The sequence below is a fragment of the Sphaeramia orbicularis genome, chromosome 5 (genome assembly GCF_902148855.1).
Source record: "Sphaeramia orbicularis chromosome 5, fSphaOr1.1, whole genome shotgun sequence".
Taxonomy (NCBI): Eukaryota; Metazoa; Chordata; class Actinopteri; order Kurtiformes; family Apogonidae; genus Sphaeramia; species Sphaeramia orbicularis.
Window position 1 is genome coordinate 40,081,056 of NC_043961.1, and position 15,371 is coordinate 40,096,426.

The following is a 15,371-nucleotide window of genomic DNA, read 5'->3' on the forward strand; positions in this document are numbered from 1 at the left end:
TGGCAGGTCCGAGCAGAGAAAACTATACCCCGTCCCATTTTTCTGTTGGTTATCCAGGCAAACACGGTAACAGTGACTTTTAATTTATGTTTACAGTGTTTTGTATGAATGACATTTAAGTAAAACATTGTTTAATTTTCTGTTTGTATTTAGTTTTCACGGTGTTTCACGGTGTACCACCTATCTTCTGTGAAGAATAAACTTGCTGTGAACATCAGTACGAAGCGTGGACACATTTAATAACCAGCAGTTATAACCTGAGTGAATCATTTTCTGGAAATTACACCACATGTTTAAACCATGTGTTTTTAATGGGGCTAAGTATATGAATAGATACTTTTGGGTCTTCTATAATGCTGTGAAATGTTTGGTGTTCATTATCATAACAGTGCATTACCACCACCTACTGTTAGGGAGAGTGAATAGACAGCACACAGCTCCATCAAAAATAAAGCACAGGATTAGTTTCTTAAAATTATTTGTTGATCAGACAAAGGCCCACGACCCACTGAAAACAAGTCTGTGACCCTCTTTTGGGTCATGACCCACCAGTTGAGAATCCCTGCTCTAGTTCCACAGGTTGCTTCTGGTTGCCTCAGTTGGTCAGGTCTAGGTTCAGTAACCATATATCTCCATAAAATCAGCTGAGCCTGAACATACTGAAGGACCAGGTCAAAATATCAGTGGATTTTTAAACTCCCTGATGAGACACAAATACTCCAAGATGACTATAGATTCATCAGGTTCATCAGGGTTGTTTAAGAGAGGTTCAGGGAGACGAGACATCCTTCTCAGTGTCACAGAGTCCAGACCTGAACCATACGGACAATCACTGTGATGTGACTATGTGGTGATTTAGTCATTACAGTTTTTCTCCATTGGTTTGGCTCATTTCTTGAAACAGAAATTCCATTCTCAAAACTCTAAGATCATTTAGCTAAACAGTCTTACAATTCAGCACAACACCTATGCTCACCTGCAAAAGCTCATATCTCACCCCAAACTGTTCACTCATACTTCAAACTAAATTCCTTTCCCATATAAATAGTCAGTGCCACCAAAAAGGCAAAGATCCTTCTCATTTGCTTTGGCTCATTTCTTGAAACAGAGCAGACGTTCTCAACACTCTTGTTGCTTTTGCCAAAATAACCTGGATGGTTCAGCACAACACAATGGTTCACCTGCAAAAGCTCATATCTCTCCCAAAACAGTTCACTCATGTGTCAAAACTAAATTCCTTTCTCATATAAATAGTCAGTGCCTCCGAAATGCATCATCCCTTGGGCATTGTGTAAGCACTGGAAGTCCAAATGTTTAGATGTTTTGTCACTATGGCAGAGGAGGATTGAAATATCCCTCATGTCCACCTCTCAGTCTGAGCCCAGTCCTTCATTGACATTGGTAACTGGACTAATTTATTTTGTCTCGTTTACAGAATACAACTGTGTATAAAACTGAAAAAATAGGATTTAATGGTAAGAGTAGGTTTGACATCCCATATTGCACTCATACTAACCATTTCAGTTCACACACACATAAAGCAACTTACATACATTACAGTAAAAAAAAAAATGCATACAGCATAATATACTGTAATATAAACACATAAACAAAAAACAAGGAAAATTATATGTTGCCCACAGTGCTGTAAATAAAGCTTTCACAAACAAGATGTCTGTGTAGGTTCTCATTTTCCCAGGTCATCGTTGTTCTTGTTAGTTCTTCTCGGTTCAACTGGACTGGTTTAGCTCTTTTGAAAACATTTTGTCTCTCATCCAAGAGACTTCTTCAGTTCTAATGGCTGGTGGGGGAACCTGGACTCATAAACCTGTGGGGGGAGTGGTCTGTGTAGGAGTTATAAAAAATTAGATAAGGTCTGCACAAACTGTGAGCTCCCAAAAAATAATTGTTCACCACAAGTAGTGACGTTTTGGGCCACAGCTCTTCATCAGACATGGGACAGATCATGCGACATAGCTGTTTAGATAGAGTACTTGATTGTGATATCACATGACAGTTGATGCACAATATCTCATGTTATCAGTAACTTTTAAACATGTAGAAGTGTCTTTAAATACATAATAATTCATTCAAGTTCAATCATCAAATTCCTTAAGTTAATATAAATACAGTGATCAAATTATTTTGAATTCATGCAAATTCATAAAAACAGTGATCAAGTTACTTTAAATTAAAGCAAATTCATGTAACTACAATGATCGAGTTTCTTTTAATGCATATAAATTAAATAAACTTGCTCTTTAAATTCATACAAATTCATGCATATAAGATTGTCACGTGGCAAAAATTTAAGTGTACTGTTCTCTCTATGTGTTTTTCTGTCCATCTGAATGTGGTGACAGAACCACAGCATGAGTACAATGTTTACATATTTACAAAATATATGTCTGAAGCAGCGTTGAAAAACATCCAAATAGACATACATCAGCATTTTTTTTGTCTGTTTTGTTCTGAACTTCTTGGCTAAGGCAGTGTTTCTGTAGCAGATGGAACTAATGTTTTAGCGTTGGAGCACCCTGGACTCATTTTAGGGACGTACGACAAATAAATCCACTGCCATGGTGATCTGTCACTAGATTAGATAAAGAGTTTAGGTTTGGAGAATGGACAAGGACTGGACTGGAAAAGAAAAATGTGTAATGTTTCTGTTTTTGCACAGTTTGTACAGTTTGTACTTTAATGTTCTGAGATGTGCAATGGAAACGGGCTCATTGCAGCCACTGATATTGTTAAATGTTCACCTTTGTTACCAAAATTTGTTTGTTGTTCTAAAAAAAAAGTAACTTTATTGCCATAGTTGTTAGATAATTGTGTATTTCCTATTTTTATTTGGAAAAATATTGTCTCAGGGAGCAGTCTTGTTGAGTTCATTTGCATTGTTCAATCAAGAATCTAACTTATTTTTAGAAAAGAAAAATGTGTAATGTTTCTGTTTTTGCACAGTTTGTACAGTTTGCACTTTATTGTTCTGAGATGTACAATGGAAATGGGCTCATGACAGCCACTGATATTGTTAAAATGTTAATCTTTGTAACCAAAATTTGTTTGTTGTTCTAAAAAAAAAAAGTAACTTTATTGTTATATTTGTAAAATAATTGTGAGTTTCCTTTTTTTTTTTTTTTTTTTTGTCTTAGGGAGCAGTCTTGTTGAGTTTATTTGTATTATTCAAGCGAAAATCTAAGTTATTTTTAATTTGAACAAAAATTATTGAAGGAGAAGCCAAAAGCATTGTTACAATATTGGTGTTTCTTTCAATAAAAGTTATAATTCAGTCAATCAATCAAACTTTATTTGTATAGCTTTACATCAAAACCCCACTGTCCCACAGTTGTAAAATAAAAATAAAAGTAACAAAGTAAAGCAATGTTAAAAATAAGAGTTTCATTAAAAGCTTAACTAAAAAGATAAGTTTTGAGTTTACTTGTAAAAATATGAACACTCACAGCGGACCTCAGGTCCTCAGGTAGACTGTTCCATAGTTTGGGGCCTTAAAAGCTGAATGAGGCCTCCCCATGAGTTTTGGAATGGGCTCTAGGAACAGTTAAAAGGTTACTACCCAAGGACCTGATCAGATAAATAAATGGGGCTAAGACCATTAAGAGTTTTAAAAACCAATAAAAGCACTTTAGAATTGCATAATTGCACCACTGTTACAATGTTGTTGGGGTTGAGAGAGGCTTGGAGATTTTTCGCCCTCCAAAGGGGGGGCCCAAGAGAAAATGACTGAGAACCACTGAGCTAAGAGGACATTAACTGTGGTCCACATTTAGACATAGTAGATGGCATTAATGCAGCTTAAACATCAGATCACACCACTACAAATAGAAAACCAGAAACATGAAGTCTGTTCTGAGCTATTGTAGTGACACTGAAGTGTAAGAACCCCCCCCCAAAACAAATCATGCCTGGACCCTCTCCTTTTCTGCTGTCTTTGTCCTTTTCTCTGTCTGCCTTCTTCTTCACCTCTGTCCTGTACTTTTCAAGCTCTTTCCACATTTGCCTCCTGTTGCTCCTTCTGTCCTCTTCTCTTGGCTCTTGAAAACTCACAAAGAATCCCAGCTTATGTTTCTGAAGATCCTTGACGCTTCAGTACATCACATAAAAGCAGAGACAACCCAACAAAGACATGTAACAGTCACTGAAGTGTGTGTTCGTCTGTGTGTCTGTACATCTGCTAGGACATACAATGTACTTCTCACTCAAGAGTTTGTTAAAGTTGATCTGTCATCTCAAACGGGCCTTATAGCGACAGTGTGTGTGTCCTTGTCTGAACAGCTACACATCACACACAGTACACAATGGTATACACACTGTATCTACAGATCAGTGGCCAAGGCTGTTATGTATAATGTATAAAACTATGGTGACCAAAGAACAGGTTATGCTTGTATAAATATTTAATCCCCTATATCTCACAGAAAAAGTCTTCTTGAACTCTCTAACATATAAACTGATGCTTGCACTTGTGAAGGACGGTCAGTGGCGTTAAAACAATATAAAACATTTGGTAATTCTGAAATGATACTTTCTGGAGATCAGCAGAATAATGACTTCAATTTGCAGTGAGTCTGTGTGGTATTAGAGTGCTTTGAAAAATACATTCATTCCATGAGAAGGACACTTTAGACTAAATAAAAGATGTGTGTTGTTTTGTCAAGTCAGCTGCCAAACAGATGGAGAGGGTAAGGTTCACTGAAAAAAGTGTAAGATACAAGTGCTGTGATGAAAACATGTACACTAGATAGTTTGCAGTTGTTTGCAGATGTTTTTGCAGTAAAATCTGATTTATTTTTACACAATTAATGTATTATTATAAGCCCGGGATCTTTGTAATTTACAGAACATTTATTCATCCAAATCTTTAAATGATTAATATTAAGTTAACATTAAGGTCAAAAGGTAACACACGTCATTATCTCTGTAGGAAAATTCATTCTCTGTATTTTACACATCCAAATACAGACGCAGTACCTTGCATTAACATTCGCATTAGCATTAGGTCAGGCTGAAAACGTTCCTGTTTGAAAAAGCTTATGGTCAGGCTAGTTAAAACCAGACTGAACCCACAGTTCAGTCTAAGCTGCCCTAGGAGCAATAATGCTGGGGGAAGTACAGGCACTGAGTCCTATCACCTGTTTCTGGTTCTACGTACCACTTTTGTCTGTATTTATATTTTCTAATATTTAGCCAACTTAGTCTGTGCAGTACTATTCACCCGGTGTCCCCTTTCCCCACTCCCCTCCGGGGGAGTGGCTACTTTTTCAGCTGTAGCCGCTTGGGAGCCAATGACGACAGGATCTGCGGTGACCCATCAGTCCTGGTGCATCTATAGCCTGTCCATCCATGGGAGTGGATCTCTCCTTCACTGTGGTTCTCCCTGAGGTTTCTCCCTTTTCCCACTGGGTTTGAGTTTTTCCTTGCCGAGAAGGAGGATCTAAGGACGGGGGATGCCCTGGACATTACTCATTTTCTTGCTGTTTATTTGACTGTTGTTGTTTACATCCACCTGACTCTGTAAAGCCCTTTGAGATAACCTTGTTGTGATATTGGGCTATACAAATAAAATTGAATTGAATTGAATTAGTATATAGCACACATTAGAAGCCGTGAGGTGCCACTGAATGCACTTGGACGCTAACTTAGATCAGTACTGAGGTCTGGTCCACTGACACCAGAATGAACCTATAATGCGGAGGGAACTGGAGGACCTGGACTGGAAGGACTAGCTGGTCCTGGAGGGTCCTCTGAACCTGGAGGAGACCCTTTCATATTATCAGTTCACCTTTTTTCTTCACATTAACCCATAAAGACCCAGTGCTACTTTTGTTACAGTTCCCAAATGAATTTTTCTCTCTATTTAACCTTTCTTAAGTGATTTATCACCATTTATTATAATATTATCCTTTGCATTTAGCATTTTTAAGTGAAAATTAGGTATTTTCCTACACTGATTTACAGATCATGTAGATGTTCATAAAAGCTGAGAGTACAGTTAAGGCGTATTATACCAGAAACAGAGGAAAACTGAAGAAAAAGTGACTTTTAAAAAAAAAAAAGTATATCATTAACTGAACATAAACCCAGTGTGTCCATCCACTGTCGTTGATCCAACTGCATGGATTTTACTGGTGAATCAATGTTGTAGAAGATGACGATGTTTCCATGTTGACTACGGAGCCTCTGAATGTTCAAACACTGCAAATTTGAAAATGTGAATTCAACACCCTCAGAGTTGAAATTAACACTGAGCCAGGGTTTATATGGGAACCACCAGTTAAGTGTTAAATTAACACTTTTGAAAGTGTTAAAAATGATTAACACTATCACAGTGTTCAGACAAACTCTTTAAGTGTAAAATATTAACACCACAATAGATGAAAAGAACACTAGATATTAGTATTCAAAGTTCATTAATTAGTGACACCAACAGAGTTAACTATTCAACACTGCACCAGTATTCAAGAAACATTCTGTGGTGTTAAATGTAAATTTAACTAGTGTTTACTGTACTACTCATAAGGTGTACATTGTCCACTGGGATTAACACTGTTAGAGTTAAAAATGTACAATATGTTAGTGTTAAGTCTAACCATCCACCACACATGTACAATAATCACTCCAAAAAGTACTGCAATAAAAAAATATATATGTATTTTTCTTTAACAGGACTCCTCATGCAGATCTGCTCCAGGTGTGACAGGTGCCAGCAGGTGAAGTTGATAATGAGTCTGAGGGAGGGGTCTGTGGCAACGCAGGACTGCACCATGACATGCACTATTTGTTCAATAGCTTTGCTCTCAACTCTTGTATGAATTGTATGAATTACCAAAGACTACAACGCAAGAAGCTGTCCAGCTAAAATTAGCCTGTTCGACGTTCTAAGTTTGCAGCAAGAGCTAATTTTAGCAGCTGGTTAGCAAGTTGGTCCGAACAGAAATATACACATTATGATACTGACAGAGCTGACAGAAAAGTTCCTTCCAGCCTAATAAACAGCCTTGTTTCAGAAGTAAAATGGTACTTATATGACGCCTCATATGACGTCCATGAACACACTGGTCTTCTCTGTTGTTCTGTCAAGAAACCAACACCCATTATGGTGTTCAATCATGCTCCTCAACACCTGGTAAATGTACCCCGAAAAAGGACACCATCAAAGACACAAGCTGACTCTGCGAGTGTTAGTTTTTATGGATCAAACGTTATATTAACGCTGAATGGTGTTAAATACAAGTAACACTGGAAAATCAACACTGGCAGATTTGCTGTGAATGGCTCATATCTGATGACCATGAAAAGATGCCAAACTGTATTTTACACCAATTATTTACATGGATTGATAGGATTAATGGTATAGAAGTTAACAGTTTAGATCAGTAGATGCTTTTGTAAAAACTTTAATCCATGAGGATGTGATGACAATGATGATGAAGAGAAAGCAGCTCTTAATATTCACTCAGCTGTAGTGGATGGAAATGTGTATAAATTTACATTTTCTTTGATTTTCTGAAATCATGGAAAACCAGCTTCTGGACAGTTCTTGCAGCCAAGTCTCATATGGGTTTAAACGAAGCTCTAGGCTGCTGTTGAGATCATGGTGTGGTATAGAGCTGTTACTTGGGAAGTCTGGGTCTTACAAGAAAGAAAGACTTTAACCCTTTAACCCCTGAGACATTATTTCAGGTAAACGTGCTGCTGTGAATTCATGTCTAGAACTGTCATAGAAGCTGCTGTGAGTATGTGCTTGTGTTCCTTTTCTTCAGTGGTTTTGCTTTACTGTGTGTTTTAGGGTCAAACCAGGGTGGAATAACAGAAAAAGACAAAGAGAGGAATTCCAGTTTTACAGGCACTCAGTGTACATCAATAAGAGATTTAGGATGTTGAACATGAACTGTGAACAACAAGGATTTGAATTTTGGCCCTGTAGTTTTTGTTTTGGTACCTGATTGAACTCCAAAAAGCAGTTACACTGTCAAAACTTGGTAAAACACAATAAAAAAAAAAAAAAAAGAAGGAAGGAAGGAAAATCACAGCAATACTGCAAACAATTGTAAAACAAACAAACAAACAAACAAACAAATGACAATGAAAACAGTGTAAAAAACAAAACAAAAAACAAAACAAAAAAACTATTTTTATAGTGTTGGTGTGTTTTGTCCCCCATTACACAGGCAGACGGGGGTGTACTGAGCATGCTCAGATTATGGAAAGCACAATGTCTATTCTTTCAGTACATTTTTAAATTTTTCCTATTGAGCAACAGTTGAATTTTTATGAATATTTAAAATAAATCATGCATTCAGAACACTCACCACAGACACGTCAGGGGTTAAAGGGTTAATGTGAGGTTCAAGCCTGGTTTTATTCATCTTCTAAAAAATATTTTTATCTTTTTCTTGTAAAAATGCCTGCTTGCTACAAAGGCCAAATGTTTTTAGGAGTCAGAAGATACAGCACAAGCGTTTACTGAGTTAAATAAATATTTGATGTAAATGGTGCTGATGTTTTCATTTAACTTATGTTTTCGTAAGAATTTGCATCTGCACTGTGTTGAAATGCATCTCATCAGATTCATGACATTCTGTTGTACTGTGAGGAAACAGCCCTACCTTTAACTACAACTACTACTAACTCTGGTGAAGACAGATTACACCTGGAACAGGTGACTTACAGAGATAAGCAATAATTCATTCTCACATTCATAACTCAGTGGCCAATTACCCAGCAGCATTAAGGTGCATGCTTTTGGACTGTGGAAATAAACTGGGGTACAACCATGCAAAGTCTGGGACATAGGTGTCAAAGTCATTTCAGTTCAGGGGCCACATTCAAACCAATGTGATCTCAAGTGGGTCTTACCACTAATATGATAAGTATAATAATCTATAAATAATTATCCAAATTTATGTCTTTGTTTTAGTGTGAAAGTTAAATTGCTTTATGAAAATATGAATAACCTGAACACCCATGTACATCCTGAAATAACTATTAAAAACATAAGTGCAATTTCACTTATGTCACAGTTTATTAATAACACGACTTCTCCAAATACAGAAAACATTTATTAATATGCATTATATCGTTAAAATTTTCTTAAGAAATTTCAGGTTTCTCGTATTTGTTCAGGTTATTCAAATTTCCTTGTGACAGGATTATGTAAATATATTCATAACACTATTTTACTTTTTTTTTTTTACATTAAACCAAGGAGAAAACTTGAAGTTGTCATTATTTCTAGGTTATTATTATTATTATTATTATTATATCATAGGTTATTATTATGTACAAGGAACTAATATCAGAGCATATGTACTGCTCAAAAAAGGAGTGGGAAGAAGATATATATATATATATATATATATATATATATATATATATATATAGATAGATAGATAGATAGATAGATAGATAGATAGATAGATAGATATAGATATAGATAGATAGATAGATAGTGAGAGAGAGAGAGAGAGAGAGAGAGAGAGAGAGAGAGAGAGAGAGAGAGAGAGAGAGAGTTGCCAAATGTAGTATTGTGTTGGAAGCCTTTTTTTGTCTTTTCTTTCTTTTTTTTTTTTTTTAAATTTAAGTAGACTTTGAACTAAGAATATTTACTTTCAGCACGTTTTTCTGCATTCATTGAGTGGTATCATGCTGCCACCTGCTGGTGTAACATGGTACAACAAGCTGTAAGGTGTATGTTACTATTTCCACTTTCCATAAAGAAAGGGTGAGTATAAACACAAGTTATCCATTCATATTAAAAAAAAAAAAAAAGTTAAAAAAAACAACAACAAAAAAAGAAAAAAAGAACACTGCACTTGCCCCATAAATTGTTCTTTGTAAATGGTGATATGAAGTACTATAGATGCATTTAGATCAAAATGGTGACAGTTGGGGTTCTCTTACCAGACTGCATTATTTAAATAGGATTCATTCCCACTGGTAAAGTAGCAATAAAAGCTTCATTAAATCATATATTCTGAATTAATTACATTAAAAATGAATTATGTCAAATAAATTTTCCATAGAGACCAAATAAACAATTATTCCCTTCAGCTGTCTCTGCAGTTTTCCCTCATCTTTATGGAACATTTTCCTGCCTTTAAGCTTACAGCTCTAAAAATTCTACACACAAAAACAGTGATTTTGCAAATACCTTATGTGTCTTCTTTTATTGTTAGATCATTTCATACATGGCTGAACAAGCAAGACACGTGTACTTTTGTGCCATGTATGCATTCATTCATTCATTCATTCATTCATTCATTCATTTATTTGTATTGATCAGAAGAAAAAACTTAATATTTTTTGTGTACAAGGAACTAATATCAGAGCAAATACATTAATAAAGGTGATCAAAACAAAATAGCATTTGCCATGCACACTAGTAATAACAAAATAAATTCAATATGTACTGCTCAAAAAGGAGTGGGAAGACAAAAAACAAAACAAAACAAAAAAAAATACACACACACAGCTAAACTTTATAAAATAATGGCACATTATTGCAAATATTAGCATGTCTTAGTTCCTGATAATCTTCGAAAACATGTGGCATTCTCTGTCAGCGTTCTACCTAAATACAAAATATTCTGATGGAGAAGAATAGCGACACATGACTATTCAATCATGGAACAGATCCAGTTTTTAAACAACGCTTATTTCTAGAAATCCTGACCATACAGTAAAGTATAATAGTCACAGTGTAAGGATGTGTTCTGACAGTTACCATTTGGTTCATTGTTGATAAACATACTGAAAATGCTGAGTGATACACATACACTGACATGTGAATGTTTTCAGCAACAGAAGCAACATAGACCTAGTAGACCACAGGTGTCAAACTCTGGTCCTCGAGGGCCGGTATCCTGCATGTTTTAGATGTTTCCCTCTTCTAGCACACCTGACGGTCGTTATCAGGCTTCTGCAGAGTTGGATGATAGGCTCATCATTTGAATCAGGTGTGTTGGAAGAGGGAAACATCTAAAACATGCAGGATACTGGCCCTTGAGGATCTGAGTTTGACACCCCTGTAGTAGACTATCGGAGAGAAGAGTCCCAGTCATTATCTCACACTAGTACTGAAACAGCAGTGTGTTCACCTTCCAGTTGACATTCAGAGGAAACAGAGGTGAGTCTGTGTGGACGTTTACATGCACAAAATATTCTGTTTTTTGACTCTGTTTTGCAAATAACAAAATTCCAGAGGAGCTGTTTTTACATGGTTAATTTAAATAAAAATTCCACTGTAAATCCTGTTCATGTGACAGATGTTCCACTCTGAAAAAGGTTGATATTTTGTCTCTAATTCAAAAACCTGTTGATTGGAGTCACAAAACAGCATTTGCAAATTCAGCGTTCTCATGTGTGGCCATGCGACAGTGGAAACATTACCAACAGAACAACTAACAATTACTATCACACATTCTTCCTGCACAGTGAAAAAACAGCTACTCTAACCAAACCTGCAGCCATAATGTCATGTAATGTAAACATGCGTAGAGTGTGTGTGATGGACTGCAGTGGGATGAATAACAGTGAATGGTTGGATGTGAATGAATATAGATGAAGATAGATGTATATCTGTTGTTGGAGTTAAACTATGGAATGAGGCCAGCATGGATTTAAGAATGTGTAGCCCATTTTTGGTATTTAAAAAAAATGGTACGTAAGGCAATTTTTGAAGGATACAACTGTTAGGATCTAATTAGTAATAGGTAAATAATTTATTTTTGATTCTACATTAAATTACCATTAATTTGGTTGGTTAAGTTTTCTATTTTTCTGGTTTAGTTTCACTTTTTTATGTTTTTGATTGTTTGTTTGGTTGTATGCATTGTTGTTTTTTCTTTTTCCTATATTGAATGCTGGGTAGCTGAATTAGTTCTGTAGGACAGGCATTAATGTAAGCATTCTGCTTCTGCCTGGGCCTTTTCAGTCATTAACCTGTTGGTAATGTTTGTAATGTTGACACTGGTTGTATTATGGGATGACTGAATAAAGCATTTCATCATCATCATCATCATCATCATCATCATCAATATTTTATCTAGATGGAGTTATAGAAATGCATTTTTTTTAACTGTTTTTTAATGTTTGGATTTTTATTAATGTCTGTTTTTTAATGATAACATCAGCTGCACAGGGACTACTGGTGGAAATTAGCACTAGTGCTACAACCTGGCACACTACAGGGTGGGGAAGCAAAATTTACAATGAACATTTAGTTGTTTTTTTCTCAGCAGGCACTACGTCAATTGTTTTGAAACCAAACATATTGATGTCATAATCATACCTAACACTATTACCCATACCTTTTCAGAAACTTTTGCCCATATGAGTAATCAGGAAAGCAAACGTCAAAGAGTGTGTGATTTGCTGAATGCACTCGTCACACCAAAGGAGATTTCAAAAATAGTTGGAGTGTCCATAAAGACTGTTTATAATGGAAAGAAGAGAATGACTATGAGCAAAACTATTAGGAGAAAGTCTGGAAGATACTATTAAAGAAGAATGGGAGAAGTTGTCACCTGAATATTTGAGGAACACTTGCACAAGTTTCAGGAAGTGTGTGAAGGCAGTTATTGAGAAAGAAGGAGGACACATAGAATAAAAACATTTTCTATTATGTCAATTTTCTTGTGGCAAATAAATTCTCATGACTTTCAATAAACTAATTGGTCATACACTGTCTTTCAATCCCTACCTCAAAATATTGTAAATTTTGCTTCCCCACCCTGTACATCTCTCCTTTTTAAGGTTAATGTATATTGTGCATTGATCCTGTCTAAATAAATAAATAAAATGAAAAAAGGATACCGGTAATTATCAAAAAGCTGACCTTTTCCAGATGGTGCTCCGAGGACTGAACGAGGATGGATGCAGAGTTCAGATTCAAAACAGCGTTTTAAATCAGATTATGCACAACTGATGGAAAATAGGCATATTAGTGGAATATTCATTTTCTTGAACCATGTAAAGAATATTAGAAATTGGGGGGGGGGGTTAGTTGATGATGCTGTCCTCTACATGCTACACCAAACCTACTCTCATCTGGATGAGCCAGTAATTTATGTGAGTATTTTATTCTTTGAAACAAACCGTGGTATGGGTGAAAGATCACTCACTGGTTTCCTGGATCACAGACTACTTGTCAGGCTGGGAAACTGTATATCCTGGTCAGTAATGAGCAGCACTGGGGCTCCACAGGGCACTGTCTTGGTTCTTTTCCTGTTTACATTGTACACAGTAGACTATGGGCCGGATCTGTCAAAGGTTTGTGTGTATTAAAACGTGTGCAAACTCATTGCACACGCAAAAAAATGTACAAACTGATTTATTAACAGTGCGCAATAAGGGTTGTGTCTTTCAAAGGTGCAAAATAGCACGTCTGCATCCAGTTAGTACATGTCACAATGAATATGCAATTTGGGGCGTTTACACACAGTTGTGTGTGTGCTGGGAGGAGAAAATGTAAGTAATTTAGCACACGCAAAGTGATTTATCAAACCCGAAAGCAATTTTGCTCATAGAAACTGCATCTGTATTTACCACGTCTGAAAAGGAGGTGCAAATGGTTTGGATGTGTAATTGCGCACACATGGCTGCGGTTAGAAGACTAAGAAATGATGAAACGAGATGCAGAGAATGCAGTTTTCATCCTCGTGTAAACATTTTTGGAGTGACAGAAGAAAAAATAATTGAGACATATGCCCCCCCCCACACACACACACACACACACACACACACACTTTACGGCACCTGATGATCATGATTAAAAATACGCACTAACATTCGTCTACAGTGTGACAAAATTATGTGCACATGACAGTCATTCAATCCAATCCAAGACCGTTTTTGTCGTATGTATCAGGAGTGGACAGGAAGGGGAGAAAAGGGACCTGACTAAAGCCTTCTGGGACTGGAGTCTCAAAAACTGCCTCTTAACAAACACTTCTAAGACCTAAGAAATGGCAAAAGATTTACAGAAAGTCTGAACCCCCTCCTCAGCCACTCAACATATGTGGGGTAGACATCTAGGTGGAGCCGACATACAAGTATCTTGGTCCTGGTCCCTGGATTCAGGTACACTGTATCAGAAAGGACAGTCGGCTGTTTTTCCTAAAGAGGTTCAGGTCCTTTGACATCTGCCTTAACCCATAAAGACCCAGCCCCAGACCTACTTTTACAGCAGTTTCCTAATGCACTTTTCCTCTCAGTTTAAGCAATTTATCACTATTTATTCTAATTTTATCCTCTGTATATTGCTTTTTTTCATTGAAAATCAAGTATTTTTATACCTGCCTATGTTTAATTCACTGATCATGTAGATGTTTATAAAAGCTCAGATTAAAGATTAGAGTTATATCAGAAAAAGGGACTTCTTCAAAGATATCATTAGCTGAACTAAAAACAAAGGCTAAAAACCAACTCCATGGGTTTTACTGGTGAATCAGTGTTGTAGATGACGCTGTTTCCACGTTCACTACAGAGCCTCTGAACATCCACATGGATCATATCTGATGACCATGAAAAGATGACAAACTGCATTTTACACCAATTAGTTACATGTATTGATAGGATTAGTGCATCAACAGGTATTAAATATTTACACCAGTAAATGGTTTTGCTAGATGGTGGATGTTTGGGTCTTTATGGGTTAAAATGCTACGTATTTTATGTCAGATTTAACCAGTGCAGTCATCTGAGGCAGCATCAAACAAACAAAAGGACACAAGATGACTGAACAAACTGGTGAAGGAAGGGCACAGTGGACTGTGGTGGACGGATGCACACAAAGGTGAAGGACTTGGACAATCCAGATAATCCTCTTCAACACATTGTTACCAATGGTATAACTTGCAAAAGCCCCGTGTTCTTTGTTCATTTAACCCATAAAGACCCAGTGCTAATTTTGTGTTAGTTCCCAAATGAATTTTTCACTCTATTTAACCTTTCTTAAGGGATTTATCACCATTTATTATTTTATCCTCTGTATTTTTCAAATTTCACTGTAACTCATGTGTTTTTCTATATCTAATTTCCAATACTTAATTTAGATGCTCATATTTTCAGCAAAGATATGACAACTGAACTTAAATTAGTGTGTCCATCCACTGTCATTGATCCAACTCCATGGGTTTTACTGGGGAATCAATGTTGTAGAAGATGATGGTATTTCCACGTTCACTACAGAGCCTCTGAACGTCCAAATGGGTCATATCTGATGATCGTGAAAAGATGACAAAAAGCATTTTATACCAATTATTTACATGTATTAATAGGATTAGTGGATCAACAGGTATTAAACCTTTTACTTCTTTTATTAAACCTTTGACTAGTATATGCTTTTC